Consider the following 19,045-nt stretch of genomic DNA (forward strand, 5'->3'; position numbering starts at 1 on the left):
TGCTTCTCTCCTTATTTACTGATTTAGACTCTATCGCTTGAACACAGAGCTTACCAATATGGCTGATCTCACAAGCCAGTTTGTTCTGGAGATCCCCTGCCTCCAACGCTAGAATTAGAGGCAGGCTGCCATATCCACCTGGCATGTCCCTGGGTCCTAGGGATCCAGACTCCAGTCCTCCTCGTCACTCAGCAAGCTCTTGAACTGCTGAGCCATCTCCTCGGCATTTAAATGCATTTGAAAGGAATTAATAGCATAAATATCTATTCATGGATTTGTTTCTTTGAAGAGTTTTGCCTTCTGTGAATTGCCTATTTATACCTATTGTCCATTTTACCACTGTTTTGTGTGTGTTCACAGGAATTTTGATGCATTCTAGATTGGGATCCAAACATCTTATTGTTAACAAAGGCAACTTACTATTTTTCACGTATTTGTAAACATCTCACTTTAATTTGCTGCCTTGTGTGCACTGGTTGGTTCTTGTCTCCTTGCTGACCAAATGCTTTTCTGGAACCATGAAGATTTCCTTCTTTACGGTTTGAACTTTTGTCTATAAAACTCACGACTATTTCTGCTTCAAGAATGGCAGCATCAGGAACTTGAGAGCTTCACTCCAAGGAAACGGTGATAAAAACTGCGTAGCAATCATCATTTAGAGTCTGTGGAAATTGTTCTTGGGACAGACAATGAGCAAAGAAGCGTTTGTTCAAGAAGCTTCCTAAGTCTCAGAGAGACCACCAGGGCCTCCACCACTGTTCTTCTCTGTCCACATCTCAGTGGCGGAGCGGCGGCTATGACGGCGGTGGTGTGTGACTGAGAAAGCAAGCTTCCTCCCCTCTCTGTCTCCGGCCGAGCAATAGGCTGGCCCTCATGTCCCTCTGTCTCCAAGCTCTGAGGCTGAATTCTTAGCAGATGTAGCTGAAAAGTACAGGACATCTTCATTCATCCATCTGCCACTTTTAGGGGCCAAGATTTGTCCCTGATGTGACAAGCCTCAAATAATTATTATTATTAAATGACTGTCCGCCCAGATTCCATGCCAGGAGAGGCAAGCAGAGATCAGAGGTCATCATCCCTGTCCAGCTTGTTAAGTGAGCGTTGTCCCACTGCACCCAAAGATACGCTCCACAGATGGACAGGTGTACAGGTGGACAGGCATCTGGAGGCTAGAGGCTGCAGCTCTCTTCCCAAAGGAATTGGTTTGATTGGAAAGAGAGGTTTGGGAAAGTTCAAGTCTAAGGTCGCTTTGAAAAACAATGAGACTTTGGTAGATAGCCTAGAGGAAGAGGCTGGGAGCTGCCTTGCGGGGAGAAGTTAAACCGGTTGCCCTCTGGTTAACCGAAAGCACCAGGGGAAAAGGCGGTTATGGAGAGCCCTTCAGAGAACAGATCAAGCCCCAGAGACTTGCCTCTCAAATCACCTTCTGGAGAGCCTGGACTTAGTTGTCGCTGTTGCTTATTCTTGGTGTCTTTCACACCGTGCATCTCGATTCCATTCACGTCCCTGTCCCTTTGTATCTGCTCTCTGCCCTTGCAATCTCCCTGCCCCCCAGATAAAGCTGAAGAGAAAAGAAAAGGGAAAATAAGAAGAGAAGAAAAAAAGAAATATCTCGTCATGGAAGCTGCAGTGTGACCCAGTGAGTCACGCAGTCAACCCTTTCCGTCCATAGAGCATCTTTACTCGCAAGTGTTCATTGCGAAGTCATTGGCTTGGGTTGAGGCCTCTGGCTGCTACTGCTACTATGTTCGATGCTGGGCCCTTCCTGGGGCTCCTCTTGGATATCCTGCTGCTGTCCCGTGTTGTGGAGATCCTGCAGCTTCGGGTCTGCAGGACCAGCGCCTTCATGTGCTCCAGCACATCATAGACAGGGTGGATGTTGGTGTGGGCCAGCTCATAGCCCTGGTTCTGGGCTTGGGTAGTTGTAGGACTGGTCAGTCCAACAGCACTGCCACCACCACCAGGACGAGCTCTGCAGTGTTGCCCCGGCTAGTTTACCCTCTGCAGCAAGGAGCAAGAGGCAGGACCAGTTCTCCGGCTTTCATGCCCTCAGGGTCAGCCCACCCACACCTACAGCAGGTGGTCCCGGTGTCCTGAGCTGCCCAAGTGCAGGGGCCACTATCCCCAGTGCTGTAGCTGGTGAGGAGCAGGGACAATGCTCTTATACCCAGCTATCCCAATTGCCACAGGCGGTGAATGGGGGCAGGGGATTGCCATTGCCCATACCACCATACAGTGGTGATGGGCCAAGCCAGATCTCTCATTCTCATGTTCAACAGGGTTAGCGCTACTGAGTTACCCAGGCGAAGTGCAGTGTCTGTTTTCCCGAGTGCTGCCACCGGAAGTGGGGAGGTCAGCTGCTGGGGGCATCTTTTCCTCATCCTCAAGACCAAATGGCAGATGGGGTGGGCAGTTCTCCCACTTTCACACCCTGAGGGACAGCTTACCCCCGCCTCCCACAACAGGGTCAGCTCTACTATGCTGCCTGGGCAGGATGCATGGCCTGTTCTCGCGAGCGTGGCAGTTGGTGAGGAGCAGGGACTTTTTTCATGACCTCAGGGCCAGAAGAGCCTGGATTTAATTGGATCAGACCACAGAGCAGGACTCTGAACCAATGGAAGCACCAGCCAAGTAGTGGAGAATTAGACCCTGGCACCAGCAGAGCAGACGGCTTCACAGAGATTGGAAAAATGAACAATCATAATAAAATCTCCATCACTCCAGTGTGGCAGTTCCATTTACAGTAGTTTTTTAATTTTTAAATATTTATTTAATTTTTATTTTATGTGTATGGTGCATGCACATCTGTGTATCAAATTTATGCAGTGCCAGTGTAGGCAAAAGGGTATTGGATCCCCTGGAACTGAAGTTTCAGATGGTTGTTACCTGCATGTACAGAGACCTGTACCCAGGTCCTCTACAAGAGCAACAAGTATCCTAAAACACGGAGCCATCTCTCCAGCCCATGCACTAGTACTTATAAAAATAATTAGAAAAAGATTTAACCAAGCAAGTACACTAAAATTGCCGCACATGGTAGGAGGAAATTAGAGAAGAGCTACATAAATATGTACGGATTGGATGACTTAAGACTTTTAAATGACAATCTGATTTACAGATTCAATGAAGGTTTTATCAGTATTTCAACTATGTATTATATAGAAATAGATTAGCTGATTCTGAGATTTATGTGGAAAGACGAGAGACCCTGAGTATAAAGCCATGTGGGAAAACTGGCCCTGTTAAGGAAGTGAGGCTGGGGCTTGGAGAGATGGCTCAGCAGTTCTTCCAGAGGACCCAAACTCAGGTCCCAGCACCCATGTCAGACAGCTCACAACCACCTGGAAGATCAGCTCAAGGAGCAGAGCGCTCTCTTCTGGCCTCCAAGGGAACCTGCATACATGGAGCAACCACAAATACATATACAGAAAGAGAAAAATAAAAGTTTTAAAAAGAAAGTAAGGCAGTGCGTGGTGGCACATGCCTATAATCCTAGCACTGGAGGTGGGGGAAAGAGCAGACTTCCACGGTCAGCCTTTGCTACCTCGTAAGTTTGAGGCTAGCCTAGGTCGTGTGAGACTTTGTCTCAAAAAGAAAAAAAAAAGTGAACCTACCCACTGGGAACGACTTTTTCAAATCATTTTCCTGCTAAGACTATTTTACTTGAAATAGAAAAAAATACAATAAAAGCAAACAATCCAATTTAAGAATAGGGAAAAGATTTGAATACATATTTTCCAAAAGGAGATAAGCAAATGTCCAACAGACATTAAAAATCCATCTTAATTATCCAGTAGCTCCATTTTAAAAGGTGAAATAAAATTAATTTTAATTAACTTACTAATGAACTTACATGCTTGTGGAGACCAGAGGTTCACATCTGGATGTCTCCCTCAATTGTTTCTTCACCTTCTGAAATTGGCTTTAACATTTTATTGAACATGATGGGCTCACGTTAATAGTTCAACACACAATCCTCATGGCAAAACTGTTGGTTGTCTATTTTCTTAGCACAAAATTTTCAAAATCTAGTGTGTGTTTAACTTATTATGCACAAAGCAAAATTTCGAGTTCTCAATAGTCCAATGTGCTGCTCTTCCAGAGCTAGTGAGATGTCTCAGTGAGCAAAGGCACCTTCCATGCAGCCTGAGAGCCTGAGTTCGAGCCCCAGGATCCACATGGTGGAAGGACAGAGCTGACACCCACACACATGCATGCCCTCACACATGTACACACCACACACATGCACACCCACACATGTATACACCCACCAGAGAACTCAATAGCCATATGTGGTTAAAAAACAGCTATACCCATAGTACTTTCTTTAGGGGTGTTGTTTTGGTTTGACAGCCTGCTCCACTTACCAACAAGACCCCTAAAGACAAAGACTGGACAGAGTATCACTGATGTGTTCCAAACATCTGGCATTCTAGGATTTCAATCTGTCAGTTTATTGACCATGTTTGATTAAAAGGTAAGTTTGTTGGCCTTATTTTCTACTTTGCGATGTTTGTCTTGTGATTTCTGCTTGCCCAGGGTGCTCAGAAAAATGTCTTGAGTATCCTTCTGAAGAGGGCATGTCACTGGGAGCTTCTATAGTATTAGACATTGCTATTCACAATCATTTTCGTTTCTTTTTGAAAGCTTTTGTGGGGCCAGAGAGATGTTTTGAGGGCACATAATGTCAATATTTTAAAGTATTTATTTTTTTTTCTGATCAGAGAGTACAATAATGAGGAAAGCCTGGCTTATTTCATTTGCCAGTTTCCGTGGTTTGAATTTCCATCATCATTAGTGCAGATGTCAAGCTACCAGCAGGATACCTGCCCCTGAAGTGGAGAAGGGACTTGCCCAGATGAACGGAGCTCTGGCATGAGCGCCCCAGCACATGACTATATGACGGAAGACTTGCCAAAGCAGATGGTATTTGATAGGTAGTCTAGGTAACTCTGATGTTTCAACACCACTATCTTAATTAATCACGATGATAGGTGGTTGGAGTGGGTATTATCACCATTTGCAGCTGTGGAAAATAAGGCTGAGGGCAAATAGTGTAACTGAAGTTACTTGGAATTATACCTTGGCAAAATTCATGGCCAGCTCTTCCTTGTTCTCCTTCACTTTTTAATGCTCTCCTTCTGTATTGGGTTGTCCACAAAGAAGAGGCTTCTGTTTTATTTGGAGTGGGACCCTGTGCTATCCCCCCCCCCAACAAGCTGCCCTGAAGAAACAACCACACAAGGTGTGGCTCCTCACCCAAGGTTCCTACCACTTCATTCCCTGCTCCTGGGCACTGTGTGCCTTCTTCTGACTTCAGAAACCAGAAGTCTGCTGGGTACCATGATGGGAAACTATCCGTGGGACATCAAGTGTTTGCCAGCTGCTGTGTTTCTGAGGTGTCCTCTGTCTACTGGGCTTGTGGCTCATAAGATATGAGAAAAGACAATAAAACAGTGTGCCAGGGTTGGGGGAGCATCCGCTCAGCACAATTTACATGCCGTTCTCATTTCCTTATATGTAGCGTCTGCTGTAGCCAAGGGCGAGTCCATCCAGAGGATGCTTCTGGAGAAAAGGAAAGAAAGCAGAATCAGTGGGTAAGGAAGGCAAAGGACAGTCTTTTTGAAGCAGAGTTCAGCCTCAGACCCCACAATTAGCCTGCTTTCTTTTAGCTTATAAAGTCATATTTAGCTGCTCCCTGCCACCTGCACACACAGTACCAGTCATTACGCCTCCCTTCTCCCTCTGCAGAGTCGGAAACAGTCGCTCCTGCCGATTATCCAGCGGTCCAGCGAGACATGATTTATATACGCGTCTCTCCTCAGAATTTCTGTCACCATCCCAGTTTTAATCCTGGAAACAGGGCTAAAGTGTTTAAGTAATTAGACCCTCGGCTACCGTGCAGCTGAGCACAGATGTGAACCTGAGCTGGCCTCGCGTCCACGCACCAGTGTCTCTGCCACACTTCCCTGGAAGGGAGCGGTGAGTCCCACTCCCTCGGAAGCCTCTCTTGGGCCCCTTCTCGGTCTTCCATTTCCACGGTTTCTTGTTTGCCTAGTCAGCTGATGCAATCTCAGTGCGCACACGGGACAAGTGGCACCTGGCGTGTGGGAAGACAGATAATTAAGATACGTTCCACCCCCAGTTCTCTTTACTTAGACAAACAGCAGCTAAGGAAGCGAGCTGACGTCTGTTGCCAGCCTGCAGGAATGAACGGTGTCCACACACCCATTTCACAGACCAGCTGGGCGAGCAGAGGATTGAGGAGCAGAACTCCTCAAAACAAACAGGAAGAAAAATCCAACACCCTGCTCCCCTGAGCTGTAAGCGCCTGCTCCTCTAGATCACCCCGAGATAATGTCAGCATTCGACTACTTTATGGGAAAGGGGCCACTACAGTATTTTCTAGAAGGCCAAGTTATCTGAAATTACTGTATGTCTCCAGACCCTTTTGGTGTTCTCTTACAAAGCAAGTAATGCATACTTTAAAAAAAAGTTTCCTTTATTTAGTATGTGTGTACATGCGCACACACCTGCGTGCTCGTGTGGAGATCAAGAAGACAATTTGTGGGAGCCGGCTCTTCCCTTCCACCATGTGGGTTCCAGGGACTGAGCTCAGGTTATCAGACTCGGCAGCAAACACCTTAAACTGCTATGCCATCTTACTCACCCTATAATAATGGATTCTCCACCCCGAAGGGGACTTTGCTACTGTATTTTTTGCAAAGAAATATAGTGGTACTGAAGAACTTTAAAAGGCAGGTGAAAATCTCCCAGGGATCTGCAGGACTAGATGCACAGTGGCATTTGGAAAACATAATAATAATAATAATAATAATAATAATAATAATAATAATAATAATAATAATAATATAAAAATACAGCTAATGGTGCCAAGTCAGCATGAGCTGTCCTCTGGCTTCTATGTCAAGGGAAGCCCCCACTTCTTAGTTGAGAAGGTCAAAGAGACATGTTTCCTCTTGTCTGTAGTGAGGCTGAATCATTTGGAGTTCAGCTTCCTTAATAATATGGGGTATGGATACGAGCGATGACCAAGTGGTTATAAGCACTGGCTGCTCTTCCAGAGGAGCCCTTCAGTTCGCAGCACAAAACCATCTCTACCTCCACTTCCACTTCTGATGCCCTCTACTGGCCTCCTCAGGCACCTGCATGCAAGCTGTGCACAGGCAAAACACCCATCTATATTCTAATAATGTACACATGAGGCAATGCATGTGTCATGTGTTGATTGGTTCTACATGTTTTTATTGAGCCTCTGCGGGAGAACCACATGTACCCACACGCCCTGTGCTAAGCCGAGGACTCAGCAGATGTGCAGAGGGACAATCCTTCCCTTTGTGAACACTTGGGTCCAAGTGCAAAGGAAGACACTATCCAAGTACAAGAGTGTTGTACCCAAGGTGTCTGGGGGAGAGGTGGGTGCCATCACTTTAGAGATAGAAAAACAAGACACCAGAAAAATCTAGACTCACAAATCTGGAAAACGTGGCTGCCCTTGACTTGATTTAGCTGCCCTTGACTTGACTTAGGATTCAGATTCCTGCATGGAGTGCTGTGTCCAAACATGGGACTTTCCGTTCAGTTTGCACTGAAGGGCTAGACTAGCGGTAAACAAAACCAAGAAGGTAAACAGTAAGATGAAAACTAGGCCAGCTCACAGTGGCAGAGCACAGCCAACACAGGAGACAGAGGGCACAGTGCTTGCCCCTTAGGTGCTGTGAATCAAAACCGTGTTTCTGTCCCTCACTTCCTATCTGGTGAGGTAAACAAGTGGCTCCCATCCGTCACCCTCCAGGCACCCTGAATGACACAGGTAAACACAGTGGGGTGAGGGATAGTACCTCCGCCTGGGTTTGTTTCCTCCGGTTTCAATTCCACCTTCATAGTGTGTTGCTGAGGATGGTTCAGCATAGCCTGGTTGATGAAGCTTTAGGCCAGGGGACCCTGAGAAGCCAGTGAAGAAAGAGTCTCAGAACGTACACTGCCTCTGGTCTGGGTGTTTGTTCCATTTTTGTTCTCTTTCCTCTTGTGCTAAAGAGCGCCAGAATCGTTCTAGAAATGACAAAATTAAGAAAGACCAGGACACACATGAGAAATTTCATCTGATTCTGTTCCTAGAGCCCTCTCTTGCCATATTTTAAAAGCATCTTTTGACAAAACAACAAACAAACAAACAGATCAACCCCTCCAAAAAAAAATACCTTCTGAGTCCCAGGTTGCTTACTGAGCACTTTTCTAAGTCTTGGAGATCGCCAGCTCCTGGGGCCTGAAGAGATGGCTCAGTGGTTAAGAGCATCTACTGCTCTTTCAGAGGGACCCAGATTCACTTCCCAGCACCCACACTGTCACCCACAATCGCCTGTAACTCCAGTTCCAAAGCACTCAGAGACCTCTCTCTGGCCTCCCCGGCCCCTGCATGCATGTGGTACTCATACAGATAAGCAGGTATACACATGTATATATGAACAAAATAAATAAATAAAAATTTAAGAGACAAACGCGATCACCTTTGACTGGTAGCCCATACAGTAATAACCAGCACTAGCATTATAAAGCAAGGAGGGGGCCTTCCTTAGCTTGTTCTGCTGCAGTTATGGCTGTTACTGTCTTCCAGGGTCTCCAGCTGAGGCTGACAAACTGGGCTGGCCAAAAGCAGAGTGAGAGAAAAGACAAAAGTTTCTGAGCAGGGTTCACACAAAGAGTCACATCCGTGAGAAACTCATGAGGTTGATTATGACGTGGACTCACATAGCAGAAGAACAACAAACCATCAGGTGACAAGACAAAGATAAAGGATGCTGTGCTCAGAGACTCAGGGTCTAATAGATCATAAGGATCCAACAGTATGCCTGGCATCCCAAGGACCAGAAGGAAAGCAGTGAGGACAGAGAGGGGTGATGGGACATAGAGGACAGGTTCTACTGGGGACTGGGGTGTTGAATTATTACTAGCATACCTATTATTTGTGTGTGTTGGGGAGAGGTGTGCACATGTGAAGTCAGAGAACAATTTGCAGAAGTCAGGTCTTGTTGACAGTGGTTTTCTGTCCTGCCCAGTTCCTGCAGTTGTTAAGTCCAAAGAAATCACATAGAAGTCTACATTAGTTATAAACTGATTGGCTCATTAACTTAGGCTTCTTATTAACTCTTACAAGTTATATTAGCCTATTATTATTGTCCATGTTAGCCACGTTGCCCGGTACCTTGTTCAGCAAGGCAGTCACATCTTATTTCTTCTGTGCCTGGGCCAGAACTACATCCTCTTCTCAGAATTCTCCTGTACTCATTGACCCACCTCAACTTCCTGTCTGGTTGTCCCGCCTTATACTTCCTGCCTGGCAACTGGCCAATCAGCATTTATTTAAAATATAGTTGACAGAATACAAACAATTATCCCACACCAAGGTCTCTCCTTCCCATGTGGGTTCTGGGAACTGAATTCAGGTCATCAGGTCGGGCAGATGCTTTGCCTGCTGAGCCAACTTTCTGGCCCTGTGGTGAGTGTTAGGTGGAAACTCAGCTATAAGGCTCTCACACACCCAAAGCTTCAGGGTTCCAGTTTTTATTCCCTCCCAGATCTCTCAGAAGGTATTACTTTGTGCACATATGTATGTGTGCTTGTGTGCACGTATACACAGAGAGAGAGACAGACAGACACACATACACACAGAGAATCAGCTTGAGAAGAGAAGTCATGGGGGACTACCTATCATAAATGAGTGAATTACAGGAGTATTGTTAGAGCATTGGATTTTAAAAAAAAATATTTTATTTTTGGTTTTATTCGTGTATATGTGCTTCTGTGTGTGCTGGCCTCATGTGTGCTGGTGCTTCAGAGGACTAGAAGAGGACACTGGATCCCCTGGAGCTGCAGTTACGGAAAGTTCTGTTGTGAGCCCCCTGATGTGAGTGCTAGGAACCAACTTAAGCCATTTCTATAGCCCTAATAAAATACGTGTTTTAAGTTGGCACTACTGAATTTCTCCAACATAAGCCTCTTAAAAGTACTTGTCTTAACAAATAAAAAAAATACTGTTTAAAAGTGTTTAAATGTTCATCTATATTTTTGAAATATAACGGACAATAGTCTACTGTTTAAACACATTACAGACGACGCTTTAAGTCATCTCTATAAAAATGAAAAGCCCAATGTATCCCTACTTCAAAAGTGATTTATTTAAGGCTGGAGAGACAGCTTCGAGGTTAGGAGTCCCAGCTGCTCTTCCAGAGGACCTGGGTCAGATTCCCAGCACTTAAACAGTGGCTCACAACCATCTGCACCTTCAGTCCCTGGGGGATCCTAGCCCTCTCTGGTTTCTTTGGGCGCTGGATGCAAATGTTGTGCAGATTTACATACAGACAAAATACTTATACACAAAATAAATATATCTAAAAAAAAGTGAATATATAAAGACTAAAAACATCTTACATTAGCTTGTTTGAGGGGTTTTCTGATATCTGTTTCCACGTATACTATGCTGCTAAATAAGACTTTCCTAATTATTTTAAATTGGACAAAATGTTGGCTTTTGATATTTTAAATATTTAATGTGTTTTGAGGTAAGTCACTTTGCTATTGTATGTTATCCAGTGTATTTGTGCCTTCTGTGTTGGGGTGTACTAGAAATCTGGCCACCTAAAATAATAAAAATTATATATTAACCAGAGGTATTTTTTTTTCTCTTTAAAAAATTACATTTATTTACTGCCATGTGTTCATGACAGTGTTCATGTGTAGGGTGAGAGGACAACTTTCAGGAGCTGGTTCTCTCCTTCCACCATGTGCATTCCAGGGACCAAACTCAAGTCCCTAGGCAGCAAACACCCTTCCTCACTGAGCCATCATGCTGACCCAGAGGTATATGTGTAAACACATCATCCATTTCCTGTTTTCTCCATCAAAGTTCCTTATGAGTAACTGCACAGGCCGATGTTCTCAGGCATGGTGGCCCTAGAGAATCTACTGGTCACAGAAGGATGGCTCTGCCGAGGTTAATTTGCTCTCTGACGAGTCAAGCATAGGAACTTTGTGTTGGAGGGCCCTCTGTTCATGAGGCTCTCACATCTGCTGCTCACACTCCCTGAACAACCGCTCTTCTTGTAACACACACACACACACACACACACACACACTAACGCTGCCAATCATATTCCTTTGCTTTCTTAAATATCTTATTTTTGCAAATCCTTCACAACTTTTTGGTGCACGGCTTTGCTCATTCATCGTCTCTAGTGTTCACCATGTGTCTACACTAGCCCCTCTGTAATGTAAGCTCCACGAGTACAGGATGTTTAGAGCGGTTTTACTGATGTCCTTCCAGCACCCAGAACTGAGCTCGGGAAGCAGAAATATGCAACAAATATTGGCTGAATTAAAGAAAGATGGAGGGAAAGGAGGAAGGAAGGAAGAAAGGAAAGGAGTTTTGTTAATGGGTGAGTAAGCTTTTGTAGTTAAACAATGAATACAGTAGGGTCAAGGAGTTGAACATAATATATAGTTGATAAAACACTGAAGGAGTAAATCGTTAAACTTTAATAAGAAGTTTTATATAGGTAGTACTGGGGAAATGTTTGACAAGACCATAAGGATTCTGTTAGCTTTGGTATGTTTGACAAACACTCAGATCTGTCTTCAGATTGATCAGGAAAATGGTTTTCATTTAAAAGGTGAAATCTCTGGGGAAGAGAAGGAAATAGATAAATGAAAGGCTGGGCCAGCAGCCCTGTAGGTAGTGGACTGCCTTGTTAACAGCCCTGAGGCCTGAGATGGAGTCCTGCCAGCCCGGCACCACTCCCATCCACACCCCTGTTCCCTACCTCCTGGGGGCAACTGAGTCAAGAATAGTAGAGAATACCTACCTTTAAAAGGAGATAGCAAAAAAGTCCTGAAAACGAATAGAGGAATAAAGAAAGAAAAGGTAAGCACTGGAGAGACGGGTCAGGATTTAGGAGCACTGACTGCTCTTGCAAAGGAGCCAGGTTGAATTCCTGGCACCTGAGCCATGGTTCATAACCATGGGAACTCCAGTTCCCTGGTATATGATGCCCTCTTCTGGCCCTTGCAGGCACTGCATGCACATGGGGCTCAGATGTGACTACAGGCAAAACATCCAAACACATTAAAAAAAAATTTTAAAAAAATTGAGAGAAATGAAAAACTGGTCAGAGTGACCTGATTGTTTTCCACCTGAACCACGCTGTTTAGGCTAGGCTAACACATTTCATACATGACAAGGGCCAGGAACCATTAACAACGGGGAGAGCATTGCCTCGAGGAGAGCCAAAACTGATCAGTTAAAAATGTGACCATAGTATGCTTCATCTACACACCCCAAAGACAGACAGGAACGGGCCAGCTGAGAGCATACTATGTCCACACTTCATTTGCACAATGATATCATGCTTATTGAATTTCGTGCCCTTTTGTAATCATTTGTTGTCCTCAATTAGGTCAGGGTAACCAAATCAGGTGAGAATTGGTGGTCCTGCAAGATTGTCTATAAAAGGGCCTGTAATCTCTGGAAGGCAGCTCCTCCCGTTGTGTGTGCTGGATGAGTTCCTTGCCTAGGCTCGTACTGCGCTTTGGAATAAACCTTGTTTTCTGCATCCAAGTCCTGGATCCCTGGTGGTCTCTTTGCAGGGCAAGAGTTTGGACACAACATTTGGTGCATTGGCTGGGAACCCTAGAGACCCATAGGGACCCCCCAAGGTCTTGGTGGTTTATTGAATCTGATGGGTAAGAGCTCTTGTCTGTCTTGTCTGTTTCATGTTCATGTTTGTTTGTTTTGTTTTCTTTGTGTGTGTGTGTGTGTGTGTGTGTGTGTGTGTGTGTTTAAGTGACGGGCTCTCACTGTGGCAGACACACTAGACTGTGATTCTGGAGGAATCGGGAGACGTCTTGACCCCTAGACCGAGTGGAAGGGTCCAAGAGGAACTCCCTCCCCCCCAAAGATTCTACCTGAGATCTGGTTGTTCACTTTCAGAAATACAGAATTGGGGACGGGGAGGATAGGGAGCCACTTGTGGAATTTATACCTTTGACTTGGATGTCTCCCACCGCAGAGGGCAGATAGTCGTCCCCTGGAATTCCGGGAAGCTGTTGTCTCTTTGTTTATTGTGTTTGAGACTGGACTGACAACAAGGACTGAAAAAATGGGACAGAGGTTAAATGGGGGCGGGGGTGTGCACAACAGGAACAATGTACCTCGGATGATCCTGCTGATGACTTGGCAGCAGCCTATCTGGGGTCTGCACCTCTAGCTCTGAGCCACGTCTGATGGCAGGGAACACACTGCCTGGGCACCTACAGCCAAGCTGTGAGACTGTGGGGAAGTGCAATGTGGCAGAGGACCTGGGATTCGATTCCCTGCAGACTGGAAGCAGGCTTCGCACAGCCCTGGGGTCCCTCTGGGGGTTATGACTTGGGCAGGGCTTCACGGTGGAACGCACAGGACTCTGAGGCCAGGGAGCAGCAGCGCCTGGGATGGAGCGGTAGCAAAGTTGGCGTGCTGAAGGCAGAGGGCAGAGGTGTGCAGCCCTGGCGGGAGGAGAAAATGGGCATAACAAACCTGGGAGTCGCGATTTACAGTGCCCCAAGAAGCACCACAGTTCAGGGTCATAGTTGGGCCTTACAGACAGGGAGCCGGCCTGGATATGAGCTTTTCCTCCATGTCCTCCTCTACAGGCTCTGCCTCAGCATCTTGAGAGTCTCTGCAGGCCTCTTTGGTCAGGAGGGAGAGAGGGACCTGCACACCTGTGCATAGGGAATTGACTGCTTACAATTGAAAAACTGCACAAACGTAAAACAGAGAATCTGAGATTATGCTCAGAGAAGAGTTAACAACAACAACAACAAAAAATTTAGAAACATTGGCAGCCAAGGACATTCTCTGTGCCCACCACTGTTGCCCCCCCCCCCCCACCGCCCGGTCTTTTCCTTTCTAAGCCAAGTTCTTCACTGTGATAACACTCAAGTTCTCTCCTGCTGGCCTCAGTTTCCCATCTCAATCCTTTTCTGTCCTGATACTGCTTATAAGATATGTGAAGAAGGCTGGAGAAATGGCTCAGTGGTTAAGAGCACTTCCTGCTCTTCCACAGGTCCTGAGTTCAATTCCCAGCAACCACATGGTGGCTCACAATCATCTGTAATGAGATCTGGTGCCCTCTTCTGGCATGCAGGCATATATGCAGGCAGAACATAAATAACAAACAAATAAATAAATCTTTTAAAAAATATGTTAAATTATACATCTATACTTTAAAAATGTTGATTTTAATGTAAATGTCAAAGATGCATTGTGTATGGGGAAAACTGTGCCTTTGTTTCCACAGGAAAAGAAAAATATATGTGCTCTAGTCATTTATATCCAACGGGTTACAAATACTTATCACCTTTGATTAAGATATATATTTCTGCGTTTGTTTTAAATGTTATATCTATGCAATGTTCTACGGACTAAATCACAGAAAAACACTTTGATGAAAATTTGCATATTGTCTGGGAAATGAGAGGAAAAACAAGAAAGTTTTGATGGAGGTTTTTATGTTGTCTGAAAAGTAAGAAAAGGTAGGAGACTAAAATAATAAAGGAAAGGAAAGAAAAAGAGAAGTTTGTCTAGAAATGTCTGGCTAAGCCAATGGAGCAAAGATAGAGAGAGAGCCAGACCTGAAAATTGAAGAAGGTGTACGGAAAGTTGTAGAAGGTGTGTGAAATGTTGTAAAAGGCCAGAGGATGTGAATTGTGTTTGCTGTGTTTTCTCATACCTGCAAATACTAAATTTAAAAAGAAAACATAAAAATAAGCTAAATGTTTGACATATTAGGTTAATTCTGGTTTAAAAAAGTCTTGTTTGTCTTGTTAAAGAGTCATGTTTATTTTTTGAGAAAATTGTATATGCTTGTTTTGTTGAAAAGTTGGCCTATGGTAACTTTAAATTTTGTACTTGTAATTTTTCTCTGAGCTCTGGTCACTACATTCAGGTTAGCAGGAATTTGGATGTCTTTTTGATGTAAATAATGTTAAAACTGTTTTATGCTGTTCTTTATTGAAACACTGCACCTCAATGCTTTTATACACAAGAATGCACCTTGCTCTGTCAGTTAAACCTTATAACTCAAGGATCACCCAGATAAAAGACTAAAGGGATCCCAGGGAACCGCTGGGACTAGAGCCCCAAAGAAAGAACAGTTGCAAGGATGGACCTAACAGTTTTAGAAACACCAGTGCCAGATGAAAGTCACCAGAAGCGTCAGCTACAATAAAATAAAATAGGTTATGGAACATGTGTGCTTATAAAATGATTTATATTGTTAATGTTTGGATTTTTAAAAGTTAAAAAACAATGGTTTAAAAAAATGTCTCTCATTACTTAAGGTCTAATCAGGCTAAAAAATGTATGTCTATCCTCGTTGTCTTTGCTAACTTTGTTAAGCTTAAACTATTTGGATAAACTGAGTCACATACACTAAAAGGAACTAGTGGCTCTTCCATTAATATATGGCAATATAGTACAAATTTGTTCTGTTTTTTTTTAATCCTCAGAATGGCTAATTTGATTTCATTGCTAGCTTCAATCCAAAATCATTAATTTAAAGGTTAAATCTGATAAAAATATGATATAAAGTCCGGGTTTTATTAAAGATGCGAACTTATTGTAGATTGTTAGAAATACAAGTTAATAATCAATCAAATTTAAAACAAGTAACTAGAAACAAAGCTTGTCTAATCAGATGTACCTAGGCAGCCCTCATACTTCAGAGAGCTACAGAATATGGTATTTATGACAAATAAAAAGTTTATATCAGACAGAGATTCTCAGATCCTTGCAGTAACACAAGGTCTCCACAGAAGACTATGGGACACCACGATGTCTCCACCTGGATAATGATGACGCTGACCACTGGGCAAGATGCCTCAACACACCACCTGCTGCCAGGATCCTGCCCAAATTATGATCAAACAATAGGACACCTGAGAATTGATTGCACCACTTTTGCCTAGACAAAATAAGGTCAGTCTTTTCCATGTCCCTCTTCCACAGGAACCTCTCACCTTATGGGCCTGGTAAAGCCTGCTGCTCTGATACTTCTGCCTCCAATGCTATGGAGACCTGGGTATGACTGTTCATGGGCTGGTCTCTGTCATTTTTAATAGTTCCAAAAGCTGTTGGGTCTGTGCTTAAATATAAGTTATTTATCCTTCTGAGATCTCTGACAGTATTGATGGTTAGGCTAGCTGTAGCTTTGTTAACATGACAGCATCAAAAAAAATATGATATAAACATAGGTTACAAGGGTATAAATAAAAAATTAAAATATGTTTCAGATTTCTTTAGCCTTCCGTGTTACAGTTCTGATAAGCTGATAGAGCAGTGACTACTTACTGTTTGAGTCGCAAGCTTAAGATTTTCTAATTATAAATTTATACACTTTTAACCCAAATCTGTGTTGTTGTTGTTGTTTTTCCTAGGACTCAAAGGTGAGTCTATTTTTGCTGTTTTATAGGTATCTGTTATTTGATTTTTCTATAATATGGATTTTGATATGGGCCTGAAAATTTCAAATGTATTATCTTCATTTAAATATATAAATTTTAACTTCTGTTCCCAATTTGAATTTGTCTCAACAGGTTTCCCCTTGGTTGGCGGACACAGCCAAGTATTAATTGCCGACTACAATCTACTCCAAATGACTGTGGACCCTGGACTTGCTGAAAACTGATGTGGACCAGTCTAGCCAATGTAAATGCTCCTTGGGTCTTCAACAGAGTCTGCAAACCAGATGCTCCTAATAAATACCCCATTGCCTAAATTTTCTCTTTGTTTTTAACAAGCATTTCACCTTTGTTAGCTCTTGACAACAATGCCCCAACGTCAGCTTGAAGCAGTTAAAAGAATACATCGTCCTGTAATCCCTGGCTTGAGATGCTAAGTCAAAAGAAAACTCCCTTACATAGGAAGTCTCTGTGCAGTTTTAGGAGAGAAATTCTGTTTTTACACTAATCATTCAGGAATTACAAGAGACAATTTGGCCAAAGTTAGGGAAAGACTGGCCAAGCAGAAAGAAGAATTAGACTCTTCGCAAGGATAGTTTGAATCCTGGTTTAATTATTCCCCCTGGTTAACTACTTTAATCACGGGAATTACTGGACCTTTGCTTATATTACTTTTATTGCTAACTTTTGGCCCTTGCCTTTTAAATAAGCTTCTGCAATTTATAAAACAGAGACCAGGGACCATTCAGCTCATGGTGCAGAGGGGGTATGCCATATCAGCGTCACAGACCCTGACCAATACAGAAACCCAGGATTGGGTTCTAATTAGTTACATAGAAAAGGCGGGAATGAGAGAAATGAAAAACCAGTCAGAGTGACCTAATTGTTTTCGACCTAAATCACGCTGTTTAGGCTAGGCTAAAATATTTTATATATGACAAGGGCCAGGAACCATTAACAACAGGGAGAGCATTGCCTCAAGGAGAGCCAAGAACTGACCAGTTAAAAGCATACCATAGTATGCTTCGTTTACACACCCCAAGGACGGATAGGAATGGGCCAACTGAGAACACACTTCATTTGCACAATGATATCATACTTATTGAATTTCGTGCCCTTTTGTAATCATTTGCTGTTGTCAATTAGGTCCAGGTATGCAAATTAGGTGAGAACTGATGGTCCTACAAGATTGTCTATAAACCATCTTGTAATCTCTGGAAGGCAGCTCCTCCCACCCTCACTGTGTGGATGAGTTCCTTGCCTAGGCTTGTACTGCGTTTTGAAATAAACCTTGCTTTTTGCATCCAAGTCCCGGATCCCTGATGGTCTCTTTTGGGGGGCAAGAGTTTGGGCACAACAACAACAAAAAAGAAATCCTTTTTTAAAAATCAGGCTCAGGGCTGGAGAGATGGCTCAGAGGTTAAGAGCATTGCCTGCTCTTCCAAAGGTCCTGAGTTCAATTCCCAGCAACCACATGGTGGCTCACAACCATCTGTAATGGGGTCTGGTGCCCTCTTCTGGCCTGCAGGCATACACACAGACAGAATATTGTATACATAATAAATAAATAAATAAATATTTAAAAAAAAATAAATAAATAAAAATCAGGCTCATAGATTCTGAGGGCAGAAAGGATTTTGAAGGAGGAAGCTGTGGCCAGCACATAAAATTCAACTTCTTCAGGAATCTAGAAGTCATTGGCGGCATTGTGAGGGATATGAAAAGAATGGTGACCATCAGATTCACTGGGTTTCCAGGAAAGAGGGCGAGCTAGCAGTAGGCTGGAAACATGGCTGAAGAAGAACAAAATTAAGGCAGCTTTTCCAGATCCAGAGATTTGGGGAAAAGAATGAAGATGATCATAAGATATGAAAAATAAGGTTCCAAATGCCATGCTCAAAGGAGAAAGGCCCTGCCGATGGGCGAAATGAGCTGTAAAGGAATGTGTGGGTGTTGTCATGGCAGTAGTAGCCATCCCGTTGTAATGTGCTATTCACTCAACAAATTACGAGTCAAAGTCAGCTTCACTGTATTATATGTTGCCAATTAATAGACACTGCCAGAGAACACTTACCACACATGTTAAGTTTGTTTATCTTCCTACTATCAAGATTAACTAAATGCTTCGAAATCATCTTTAATCGCTACATTCTTCCCCAAAGTTCACCCATTTGCATGCTAGCATTTTGGTCACAGTTAGCGACTTGGGGTGTTTTTCCAAGAAGGAGACCCTGAAAGAAGTCTTGGGATGTGAAGAATTTATGTAAAAGGTAATCCTAGGAAGGTCTGGGGATGTCAGGGTTCCATGTTGGGGTGACACCCGTCAGGGTCCAGCCTTGGCGGGTTTGTACATTCCAGGGTAGGGGCATGTGGATTAGGCATTTTAGGCAGACAAAACAGAGATACAAAAGACAATAGACAGAGACACAGAGTAGAGTTGGGAGGGCAACCCAGTGAATATTGAATTTGCCTGCATTTATTTTCCATATACCTTTTATATCCCAATCCAAAAGGGAGTAAGAAGGCAAGACTT

At 43.7% G+C, this 19,045-nt stretch overlaps 1 long non-coding RNA gene across 2 annotated transcripts in view; it reads right to left on the bottom strand.

Moving 5' to 3' along the window:
* Positions 1 to 4,430: 4,430 nt before the first annotated feature.
* Positions 4,431 to 19,045, bottom strand: part of LOC146890723 (uncharacterized) — a 47,433-nt gene continuing 32,818 nt past the window's right edge. Inside the window, exons 2-5 of one of the 2 annotated variants that reach the window (XR_014998248.2) lie at positions 13,589 to 13,773; positions 13,056 to 13,164; positions 7,863 to 8,073; positions 4,431 to 6,100 (exon numbers count right to left, since the gene is read on the bottom strand). This is a non-coding gene — a long non-coding RNA (uncharacterized LOC146890723). The remainder of the gene's footprint in view (positions 6,101 to 7,862; positions 8,074 to 13,055; positions 13,165 to 13,588; positions 13,774 to 19,045) is intronic. The other variant, XR_014998249.2, reaches the window with a different exon arrangement.

This window comes from Myodes glareolus, chromosome 18 (genome assembly GCF_982192425.1).
Source record: "Myodes glareolus chromosome 18, mMyoGla1.1, whole genome shotgun sequence".
Taxonomy (NCBI): domain Eukaryota; kingdom Metazoa; phylum Chordata; class Mammalia; order Rodentia; family Cricetidae; genus Myodes; species Myodes glareolus.